Here is an 11367-nt window from a genome sequence, read left to right as displayed (position 1 = left end):
TTTGAGGTGCAGATGCAAAAGTCTATTTAAAAGGCTTCCCCTCCGCTCTTTTTCAGACGTGGCAGCCACCCGAGGGGTGCTCACGGGGAATGAGGGGACGCGAGTGGGGCCGGGGACATGGGCAGAGCACCATGGTGGCCGCAAGCCCTGGTCCCTCGGCTGCAGCTTGGCTGCGAGGCGGCCCTCTCGAAAGCCACTTCCAAAGCAGCAGTAGCAGCTCAGCGACTCCCCAAAAGCAGGAGGTACGTACCCTGTTTACAGATGGGAAGATAGCAGAGCGATTTGCCCCAGGCCGCCCAGCAGGCTGGTGTCAGAGCTGGGAATAAACCAGCCCTGCTCCCAGTTGTAGGCTGGGAGCATGAATAAATACCCCCGGCTCGACACGCACGTCCCAGCTGAGAGACTGGGGGCTGTAACATTAAATTATGATTTTTGCGTGGTGTGCGATAGCTGCTAGGGGCCCTAATCAAGATTCAGGCCCTACTGCGGTTTATAAAAAGCCATGCGTCCCCCTTGCAGCCCAGGGACAGAGCTGGCAGGGATGAGCAAGGAAACGGGGATAAAGGCAAGGCAGTGGTGAAATACAAACATTTGCAGCACATTACGTATGTGATTAGCCCTAAGTGCTCACATGCACAAAAAACTGTAGGGACAGAGCTGCTGGAGCTGCTCTTTGTCTCCTCTCTATAAGCAATCACCTGTGCTCAGTGAGTTAGCTTAAAAATTCGAGGATGAGGTGGTGCACCGGAGCTCATCCTGTGCTGTTCCGCTTCTTTAGGTAGAAGGGAGAATTTTAATATTCCAGACTGTCATCAATAGCTTTTCCTACCATGAAATTAACTTAAAATTTGAAATTGCACTTTGCAGAGGTCTACTCCTCTGCCTATCAAATCCCCTTTAAAAATTAATTTCAATATAGGCTTTTTTAGCCTAATTGCCGACAGAAATGAAGCTTATGTGGTCATGGTGTCTGCATCTGTCTGCCTGTCTGTCCATCTCTCTAATAACTTTTGAACCCACTGGCTGATTTTGAACAAGTTTGGCAGAAGCGTAATTACCTCCCTACAAATTTTGTGAAAATAAGTGGCCTGATAGCAAAAAAGAGACCCTATCACAGTCCCCAACAGGGAAAGTTACAACATGGGTTCATGCCTTGTTAGATTTCAGATACTCCATAGAAGTGGAAACACTAATAAGTGCCTAATCTCTACAAAAGGCTTGAAATGAAGTTTATGCCAACTTAGACACCCTAGTCAATCAACCATGAATACAAATACACAGGAGATGTGGCTTATTTTAGTTCCAGTGCTTACTAAACTACTTGTTGGGGTTTTTTTTGTTTTTTTTTTTTTCTGGACCAGAGGCTGCCATCAGCTCTGCTATTTCATGTGTGGCTAAATAAAATCTCTTTAATCCTAGGTGCTCTATTCATTGGTAGGTGCACAATGTAATCCTTTATGTTCAGCTAAGGCTCCCACATGAAAGCGACAGTAGGTTCACAAATATATGTTTAGCTTCATATTTAAAAGCAAGTGAACATTTCCCACATCCAAGTAAAAGCAGCAGAGATTTTTCAGTTTGCTGTGATGAAATGTTTAGCCTCCATCGCTCACTCTAAAAGACAAAGCATGGTCTGTGTGTTGATATGATAAATAGGGGCAAGGATCTGTGCAAAAGCTGGGAGAGACCCTTTCCCAACGCGTGCACATGTCCCATCCCGTTCCCCCTCCCTGTTCTCGCAGCAATATATTCCAACCAATCATATTTCCTATGCGGAGTTTTTTCTAAGGTCTGATGATTCAGTCCCTTTTGATATACGCTGACCCCCTGGCTGACAGCCTCACCTCAAAGAATGGTAAAAAGGGCTGTGCAAACAAACTGCCCTCTCCGACACAGCGATAACCCAGCCCTTCGGGACTGGAGAAGAAGAAACGTGGCAGGCAGGGTGAGGGGAAATACTTATGCCTGGCCCTGCCCCTCTGGGATGGAGGGGTGAATTCCAGTTTCCACTCCAGAAGAGAGTCATTATTGTTTCAGCTCAGGTTTTTCTCTCTGCCCTTAGCACTGGCTCAACAGAAAGAAGAAAGGGGAAGCCTGCTTTTGAATTGTGCAGCTGCAAATCCATGGAGAACTACACTATCAGTCCTTTGATTTATTTTGTTCCTGGGGATTACTCGCTGGAGGGGCTGCGTGTGCGTAGGCAGGGTTGGGTCTCTTTGCTTTTTGCCTTTGTTTGGGTGTCGTCCCAGCCAAGTCACGGTTAAGGTCTGGCTTACTTCTCTGGTCTGGTTCCAAAACATTTTCCAAAGGATGTAAACTAACCTATCAGGAAATATTACCTCTTATTGTAACCCTCCCCCAACCCCATTACAGTGTTTTAAATCTTCTGCCTTCAAACACCTCCCACATATATTCTGGTTACTTGGGCCTAATTGCTTCACTTTCCTTTGCGAGGCAGTGCAAGTTGTGCATTAGATAAAGATATGACATCTTATATTTAGAATGAATTGTAGCCATGCTTGTCCTGAGCATACAACTCACTTGCCAGTCCTTCCTGTGTAATTTCAGTCCCTAAATAGACCACCTCATGATATATTCTTTGATAAATTTCCCAGCAGTGTTTTTCTTGTGACATAAACTGCTACAAGCTCTTGTTACAAACCTTTGGGCGCTCAGCTCTTTAGGAATAAAATTCTGATGCCTTCCCCCTCACCTACATCTTATTCTCCCAAAAGCAGTCAGCATCTACATGCAAAATAGGAGTAAAGACGGGGGCAGATATTAAAAAGAAAGTATCATTTTGTGATAAAGTGGTTGAGAGCTGTATAGCAGGAGCCTTTTTTTGAGGGATGATATCCTTCAAAACAAAACAACGTGATTTACCAAAATGTCTCTGATCACCCATACTACAATTTGGGGTTTTGTTTTGTTTTTGCCATAAAAAGCAGCAAGTGGTTAAAAAGGAGTTTTGCAAAGAAAACAGGATGGCTTAAGGGATGGAGGATACAAGGGAGTGTTTTCCAATTCTCAGTGTCCCAGCTGCAGGTTAGCCTGGGGTGATGGGGCTTTACTGTCTTGAGATGGAAGGGTAAATAAATAGGTGCCTGTGCCATGGTTGTTATTAAACACTATGCTCCTTCCCTGCGCTGGCTGGCACCACAGCAAGACTTGGTGGAGATTACATCTTCTTGACTCTGTTCTCAGGACGGGAATCCAGGAGTTTGTGGGAAGACTATTACATGTGCAGCAAGCCGCGCTCTGCTCGTCCCGAGTCTGAAATTTCATTTGCTGCCAACCTGGCACAGGAATGGGTGCTTTAGTCACGTCCAGGTATTGGCAGAGCTAAAAAGCCTGAAACAAGGTGATTTCAGGGTGGAGAAGAAGCAGCGTTTGCCTTCTCCATTCTCCCTCCAGCGACCCAAAGGGCTGCAGGCGGTGGAAGGTAGGTGTGTCACTCCTGCAGCAGCAGTGACAGACTGCAATCCGGAGGATGAAGAAATGCTTTCAGATGCTTCCTTTCTGTCATATTACACTGCCTCAGGGAGAAAACCTAGCTACTGAATTGGAGAATTGCCGCAACTGAGTGAAGTGCTTCTGGCCTCCCACTCAGTTTTTCAGCTGTTGTTTCCATGTGAGAGTAAATAGGTAAGAGAGTCCTCTGAAGAGAGCAGAAAGGAACAACTGTGTTTGTGGGCTCATTTCTTGCAGCAAGGTATTTGCTGATTGAGCATGCACAGAAAGGCCTTTAGCTGTTTTCCTCGGCTGCTCCCATTCCCAGGGCAAGGGTTTGAGGCAGTTTCCTGTAAAAAATAATGCTGACTCAGGTCTCTTGCTTAATCTTTCACCTCCCATATAGGCAAGGGCTCAAAACTGGTTGCAATTCAGAATTCGGCTGAGCTACCCTGTGGGGCCTTGGCCAAGTTGTCTGCTATGCCTCAGTTCCCTATCTGTAAAATGAGGAAAATACTGCTCTACTTCACAGGACTTCTACAGGGAAGAGCTTAAAACCAAAAAAACCAAACCAACATTACCTACATTTACTTTGGTTTCTCCTGCAAGGGGGAGGAGGAAAAAAAAAAGACAGTGTAGAGTTCCTTTGCACATGAGCCAAACCCTGAATGGAAGCTCTTGCTAAAGAAAACAGTGAGGAATAAGCAATGCAGTCTCTGAATAGGATGCTTAATTGCAGCTATAATTATGTAGCTTTCAAATCACAGTGTGCTTTATAGATAAAGGAACACCAGGAATGGGGGCCCTGAGAAGTTAAGGCAGCAACAAGTCTGCGGCATTACCTACTTTGTGTACTGGCCACCTGTCAGTGTGCGTTCGTACGGACTCTTTGGAGAAGAAAATGCTCAGGTGGGAGTCAACGGCAAGAGGAGTGGAGCACAGAGGGAAGGCTGGGGTGGGTGTCCCAGGGAGAGGCTGCAGGGATGAGGGGCAGATTGGTAGGAAGCAATTAATGGGGTAATCTTGATATGGTGGAGCAGGCCACCAGCCAGTGCAGCAAGATGAGGTGGGCGATGGAGTTACGTGCTGACGACAAAGATGAGGTGTCCCAGTGCTATGGAGTGGATAAGAGGGAGTCAGTGGAGGGGATGCAAGAGAGACATGATGCATCCAAGCGTGAACAAATTCATTTGAAAAGCTGCATAATCAATGTAGGAAAGGAGAGCAGTGGGAAGCAGAGACCGAGGCTCTGGTACCCACAAAGTTTTAGCCATCCTGGAAGACGGCCAAAAAAAGCCATGGCAAAAGAGGAAGCCTTGTTTGTTATAAGGATGGGGAAAGAATAGAACTGTGAAGCTCCAAGTAGGTGTGCAGTCCGGCCACCCCAAAGCCACGCAAGGCAAAACTAGCATAATGCGTATGGTTTGATACAGGAGACACTCCTAGCTTGGACTGCAGCAGGGAAGAACTAAGCCAGCCAGCCTGAGGCACGGTGATGGTCTTGGTCCTGAGACAGTCTCTCAGGGACAGTGACCCAGGCTGTCCTTCCCTAGGTCTACGGACACCTGAATTCAGGCTTACAATATTGTATTTTCAGATCAGCGTTGGCAAAAGGATCTGGTTTTGAATTCTTCCAAAAGCAAAACCCAAATGCATAATGCACTTATGTTCCTCCAGTGCCTGTTTTTACATCCATTTCTTTTGCAACTCAATTAATCAAGATTTCGCTGCTCATTTTAAAATAAGTGGCATTTCTCTTAGGAAGGTTTATAGCTTTCAGTCTTAGAGGTTTAAAAATAATCAAATGGATTCTGAGCTAATCCAGATTCATAAACCATTCTTGTCTTTAATATCTGAACATTTTGATCATGATATTTAAGAGATTCCTTTCTACAGAGCAGTATTTTTCAGACAGATTGGCCTCCACTACTCTTTATTTTGAGGCTGCAGTTGGTTACCGTGCTGCACCCTCGTGCAAAACGCACAGGAGGAAGGGAGGGGGAGGAGGAGCTGCAGCAGAAATAAGCCACAGCTCTGAGCTTATCCATGTTCCTTTTTCCCTCTTCTCCTGACGGTGGAGAACCCATAGATCTCTCCTTGTGTTTAGCCTATCCTCCTCACCTGCTCTTTTCTATTTGCCCTCCCATCCTTTTATGGGATCTCTTCCCTTGAGAGTGACCATGGACATTTTTTCTTTTACTCTTCCAGCAAGGCTGGCTGAGTAAATTGTTTCTGCTTGTCAGACCCCCACACCTTCTTCCCCACCCTCCTGTATTTATTTTCTTCTGCTTGAGAAACGGCTGCATCCCCTGGGGAAGAGTGTAGCCTGTGGCAGATCCCCATCCCTACCAGAGTATATCTGCTCTGACAGGCAGGATGAGACAGTCTAGTCTTCATGGCTCTACTTCCACTTGGTTGAGGCTGCCAATTAGTAGAGGAAGTGGTGATTGGATTTTTTTTCTCATGCTGACAGTTGACCTAAGTCACAGTAAGGCAGGAAATGCAATTAGACAGCGGATGACCTTGGGAAGGACTGCAACTAATGGTTTAGCATTTTACATTTCTCACAAACATTTAATTTATCCTTCTGCTCTTCCTACAAGTTGTGTATAGGATGTAGTAGGGTCATTTCATCCTCTCATGTAAGGTAAGTGCCTTGTGATCCTCTTTCAACACTGCAGAGCAATGTGAATAGCAAATTACAGCTCAAATATCACTCATGCCAATGCTTGGGGCAACGCTGTAACAAGCAATGTGAGGGAAGTACTGGTGGCTTTGGTCACCAGGTAGCATGGCTGCTTTCCAGTTAGGCTTCATCTGAATGGGCATTAGCTGCAGCAAGGCTCTTTTGAGCTTGGGGCCAAATCCACCGTGGCAAGGCAACATCACAACCTGTCTGCCAGCTCCAGGAAGCTCTGGCTGGCACTCAGCATTGCAGAACGGGAGGCAGTCACGGTACCCACGGGAGAAGTGCCATACACAAGTCCCAGCATGGGAGACTGGGTAGGCCTGACATTTAGGATGAGAAATGGATAGGCTCGTGCTCTGGGGTCCAGGACATGCGGCTACATACTGCTGTGGGACTACGCAGCAATGCTGGGCAGCTAATTCAGTCGGTTGGAAGAGGGCAAATCTGGATTGGGTTGTTCGTCTGCAGTGCTAGGTAGCCTACTTTTATGAACATTGCCTTGGCAAATTAGTTAGATCAGGGTGATTCCCTGCCTTCATCTCCTTGGTGGCCTGCTGGTCTCTTTTGTCCTGAGCTCATCTGCGTTCAGAAGGTAAGCACAAGGTACACCCATGGTGACCTTTAGAACTAGAAGCCTTTACAGTTTGCATAACGCAGCAGATATATATGCCACGATAATAAATAAGCTAGAGTAATTACAGAATAAATCTTTGCCCCAAAGAGACACCCAGATGCGAACGGGGGAGCACGCTGCCAAACATAAAAAGTACAGCTCAACCGGAGGGGAGCGTGCTGCAGACACACAGGGTTTTTGCAAGAGGAGGGAGGAAAGCCTAGCCAACGTGAGCAGGCTCCAAGGGCAAGCCGAAAGGAGCCAGAAAGCCAGAGGGGATGAGAAAGAAAGAGAAGGAAATGTTTAACCACTGTGTGAGAGTGAGGTCCCAAAGGTAGGGGTTGTAAGAGATTATGAGAAATGCTATCCTGGCATAAAGATAGTAATGGAAAAGGAAGAGGAGCTTTGAGTCTGACATCCACAGCTCTGCCATTGTCCTGCTACACTGCCTTTGGCAAATCACTTCACCTTCATTTAACTTCCCTTGTCTTTGTACGATTTGGCACTCTGACTTGCAAATTCTTTGGAACAAGACTATCATTTCTACAGGCATATGGAGTGCGCACTGCAACCAGGCTTTGAACTCAGCCCGTGCATCTCTGTCATGAAGGACAGCAAAATCCGGTGGAAGATGAGCTTGCATAGACTTGGGCACAGGTAAGGCTTGTCTGTTAACAAGGACCGACAGCCTGTGGGGATGAAGGAGAATAGGATGCTGGAGATGAGAGGGCAACACCAGCCGCCAAGAACACAACTTGGTCATGGCAGCGGGGTAAGAGAAAGAGCAATGAAGAGAGAGAAATGTTAAAATCATGATATGTGGGTGGAGGTGGGGAAGAGACAAGCAATGGTTCGGTAGAAAAGGCAGGTGCTATTTTAGTCAGACTGGGTTAATTTCAGCTCTGATGTAACTCCATTTACGTCAATTTTAGTCAGTTGAATTACACAAAGGATTAATTTAGGTCAATGAGTTGAGGTGAGAATGAGTCAGCCCAAAATAAGTTTTGGGGTGCAAGGAAGAGGTGTGAAACAAGGACCAGGTGAAGAACTGGAGCCATCCTGGATTTGGAGAGGTGTTGCAGAAGGGAGGGTGATGATGAGAGGGGGTGAATAAGAGGGAGCAAAGGCAAAGACGCCACAGGACCCTGCAGGGATGTTTCTCAATGATTTTCATTCCAACCCAGGGCACTTTGCAGAGAATGGCAGTCTGATCCCTGAACTCTGCAGTGTAGTGGTTATTTACTCCTTCCTCCTTCTCATGGTCCACCTCCCCTTGCCCACTCCTCTGGACAGCTTGCACACCAACATACCATACGCACTGAGAGATTATAACAGTTAAGCCTTGGTTTTATTTTTTAGTGTTTAATCGCAAAACATTCCAGGTTTAACCTGAAAAACCTGAAATCAGAGTTTCACAGGGCAACAGTTGCATTTAGCAGGGAGAATGGGTTTGATTCACTCCTGGTACAGATTCACTGGAGTCGATGGAAATGAATTTATTCCATTAATTCTCCAGAGACAGCATGAAAGCCAAATGAAAGCAGACAGGGGCATTCTCAGGCTGACAAACACATCCGCACCTTAACTCTCACCAACCTGCCCATGGAACACGTGGAAAAAGTGCCTGAAATACTTGACACCATCTTTAAGGTTTGCAAAGAAATGCCTCTCAACAATGCATAGGAAATAGTGCCATTACACTTAATGAAACGAAAACAAAAAATAATTAAGCACATCTCTTGCTTTCTTTCCATTCCACTCTTTTTTTCTTTCCCTGCACATGCTTTCCATCAATTGTTTCTGATGCTTCTTTTAAATTGGTGTTTACTTTCTCATAATTCCATGTGCTAAGATAATGTAACATCATGAACCCCTGAGGTTTCTGTTCTCTCCTTGTCCTCATTTCCCCCAGCTTTTATTTTCCTATTCAGTTTTTACATTTTTGTTCTTAGAAATCATGATCTTGAATTGTATTTTATTTTCATTTCCTTCCTCTATAGCTTGGCCCTGTTTTCATTCCTCTGTTCTGTTGTCCCTTGTTCAGCTTCAGCTTTAGTTGAAGCTTTAGTTGAGAGAAGAAGAAAGTCAGTAGGCTATAAGGTTAAAGATTAACTTTAACCATCTCTTGACACCTACCCCAAACTCAGCTCCCCCAGTTTCCCACCTTCCACAAATACTTGGTACTGCACAAGAAATAAACTCCCACAAAGTGCTCTTGTCTCATATTCAATCACCATAATAAATACAAACTCTCTTCTGTAACATTCAATCATTATATTTAGTCTTAATATCATGCTTTTCATCTGCAAACACCCACACAAGCATTGGTTAATTTGTCCTTACAACAGACCTGCAAGGTAGGTAATTACGTGTTATTATCTCCATTTTACACATAAGGAAACTCCAGGAGAAATTATGAAACTCCTAACAAGCACACATACACACAAATCTAAACAGGTACTAACAGTATCTTCTACAAATGCACACATACATGCGGTAGTCTACATACATCTTAGCATACAATGAAAATAAGGGACCAGCAAGCTTGCTGTAGGACAGGAGGAGGTGCTGGACATATTACATCCACCGAAAAGGAAACTTTTCAGAACATGAGGTCGCCCTGGACAGCAGAGGAGAGGTGCAGGAAGCAAACAGCGAGCACTCTGCAGCACATCTGTATTTTCTGAGCAGCATTTTATGACTTCCCTTTCCTGCAGATGAGCAAATGTACAAGGTGAATTCCTCCTTGCCCCCATGTACTTTCTGAAGCACCACCAAGGTTTGATTTCATGTTTGCAGTTTCATGATTGGCGACCGCACTCGCTCTATCAACACTTGTTTCTGACAAGAAGCTGGGAAAACCCAGTCATGCACGAACCCCAAGCGAGCTCCTGACCTATTTGAATGCTAATTACCTCTTAGTGCTCTATCCGACTCGTTCTACTGCCTATCAAGATGTCAGGATGGGAGATAATAGACCTTCTGGACCACAGGCAGCCGCACACACAAAACCACAGAAATACGGAAGAAGTATTAGTGGGAAAGCCAGAGAACGAAAATGAAGACACGAGTAATTAACTTTGATCCAGGGTGTCAGCAGCCTGTGCCGGGGTATCCTGTGTGCTGCAACTCCCCTCCACCGCAGGGACGGGATGCTCTGTTCCCATCCCACGTGGTACTTCCCTACAGCACCGCTTGGACATCAGAGGCTCCAGGGACTCTGCAGGGTCTGGCAGGGTCCATTTTGGAGGGTAAGATCCTCAAGTGTAGTTAGACATTGAATTCCCGCTTATACAAGGGAGCTCCACTGCAACTAATGGGCATTAGATGCCATTAATGGGTACTAGATGCCATTAATATAAAGAAATTGGATGTGAAAATAAAGACCTGTCTAAGGATTTGGGCTTTTGTGACTTCCCATTTCATTGTCCTCCATTCCACGTGACACTGAGGCTCTCATGGACTTGGGAGTCATGGTTCTATGAAAACTATCCTCTTCCCCCTTTGTCAGTCCTCCTGTCTTATTTTCTGAACTTGTCACATCATCTCTCAGCGTAAGTATGTTCAGGCAAATGATTTCCATGTTGTCTTTCTTTCACCCCTTGTGTTTTGGGTGGGACTGGGAACAAAGATATAGGACAGAGTTTGCCAGGATGAATATACATTGCTTATTCCATAAAGACACAAGGCCTGTGTCTTCTCTGAATCAATAAAAATAATGTTAAGTCTGTATCATTGCTAGAGTTTTTCCTCTTCCAGATTTTCTTAAAATCCTTTCCTGTTTTTAGCTTTTCCAGGCAGCGTTTGTGTCCTTGATGCGTTTGGTTTTCTGTGTCGATTTTCTGCATTTCATAATTTCTGCTTTAGAACAATTGCGGTCCCTTTGGGTTTTTTTCCCCTAGTTGGCATATGTTACTTTTTTATTTCTGATCACTGTCTGAGCTCTGCCACTGAGCCAGGACAGGCTGCTCCTTCCTAAAACACAGACATGGATGCCAAGGCTGAAACTTCACAGAGTTCTGCCAAACTTGCTGACTCTGGATTCCCGCATCACAGGGATTCTCTCAGATTCATCCCCTATTAATTGCAATCAATTATTCATACCACAGGAGCGACCCGCACTTCCAGACTAGTCCATGACCTGAGTGTCTATGTGCTGTACAGACAGGGAGGGAAGGCCAGCCCTGTCTTACAAACTACAAGTTGACAAGGTGAGACAAAATGATTGTTCTGCGTAAAAATTATGGTCCTACACAGATGAGTGGTCTTTGCTTTAAGGACTCTTCTTTCCTCAGTGCTCTTTACCTGGGGGGTAAAGGATCAGATCACCTGTGCTGGCAAGGCCATGCCAGACCTGCAGCACGTGGACTGGCTGTCCACGTCTGCAGGGGTCCAGCTCCCCCCTGCCCCATTCACTGGACGTGGGGGAAACTCACTGCTTCATTGGGGGCAAAGCTGTGAGAAGGGAGGGGAGAAGCACCAGGGAGCACTGACCGTGGAGTTAGTACTTGCATAGTGGTGCTCCTGTAGGTCCTGTAGCACAAACAAGTCTTAAAAGGGCTTTCAGGTCAGGGAGGGAAATACTTTACTCATATAACATTCACTGAGATGTTCA

Source organism: Leptosomus discolor, chromosome 1 (assembly GCF_034619465.1).
Source record: "Leptosomus discolor isolate bLepDis1 chromosome 1, bLepDis1.hap2, whole genome shotgun sequence".
Classification (NCBI taxonomy): domain Eukaryota; kingdom Metazoa; phylum Chordata; class Aves; order Leptosomiformes; family Leptosomidae; genus Leptosomus; species Leptosomus discolor.
This window is presented reverse-complemented; position numbering follows the sequence as displayed.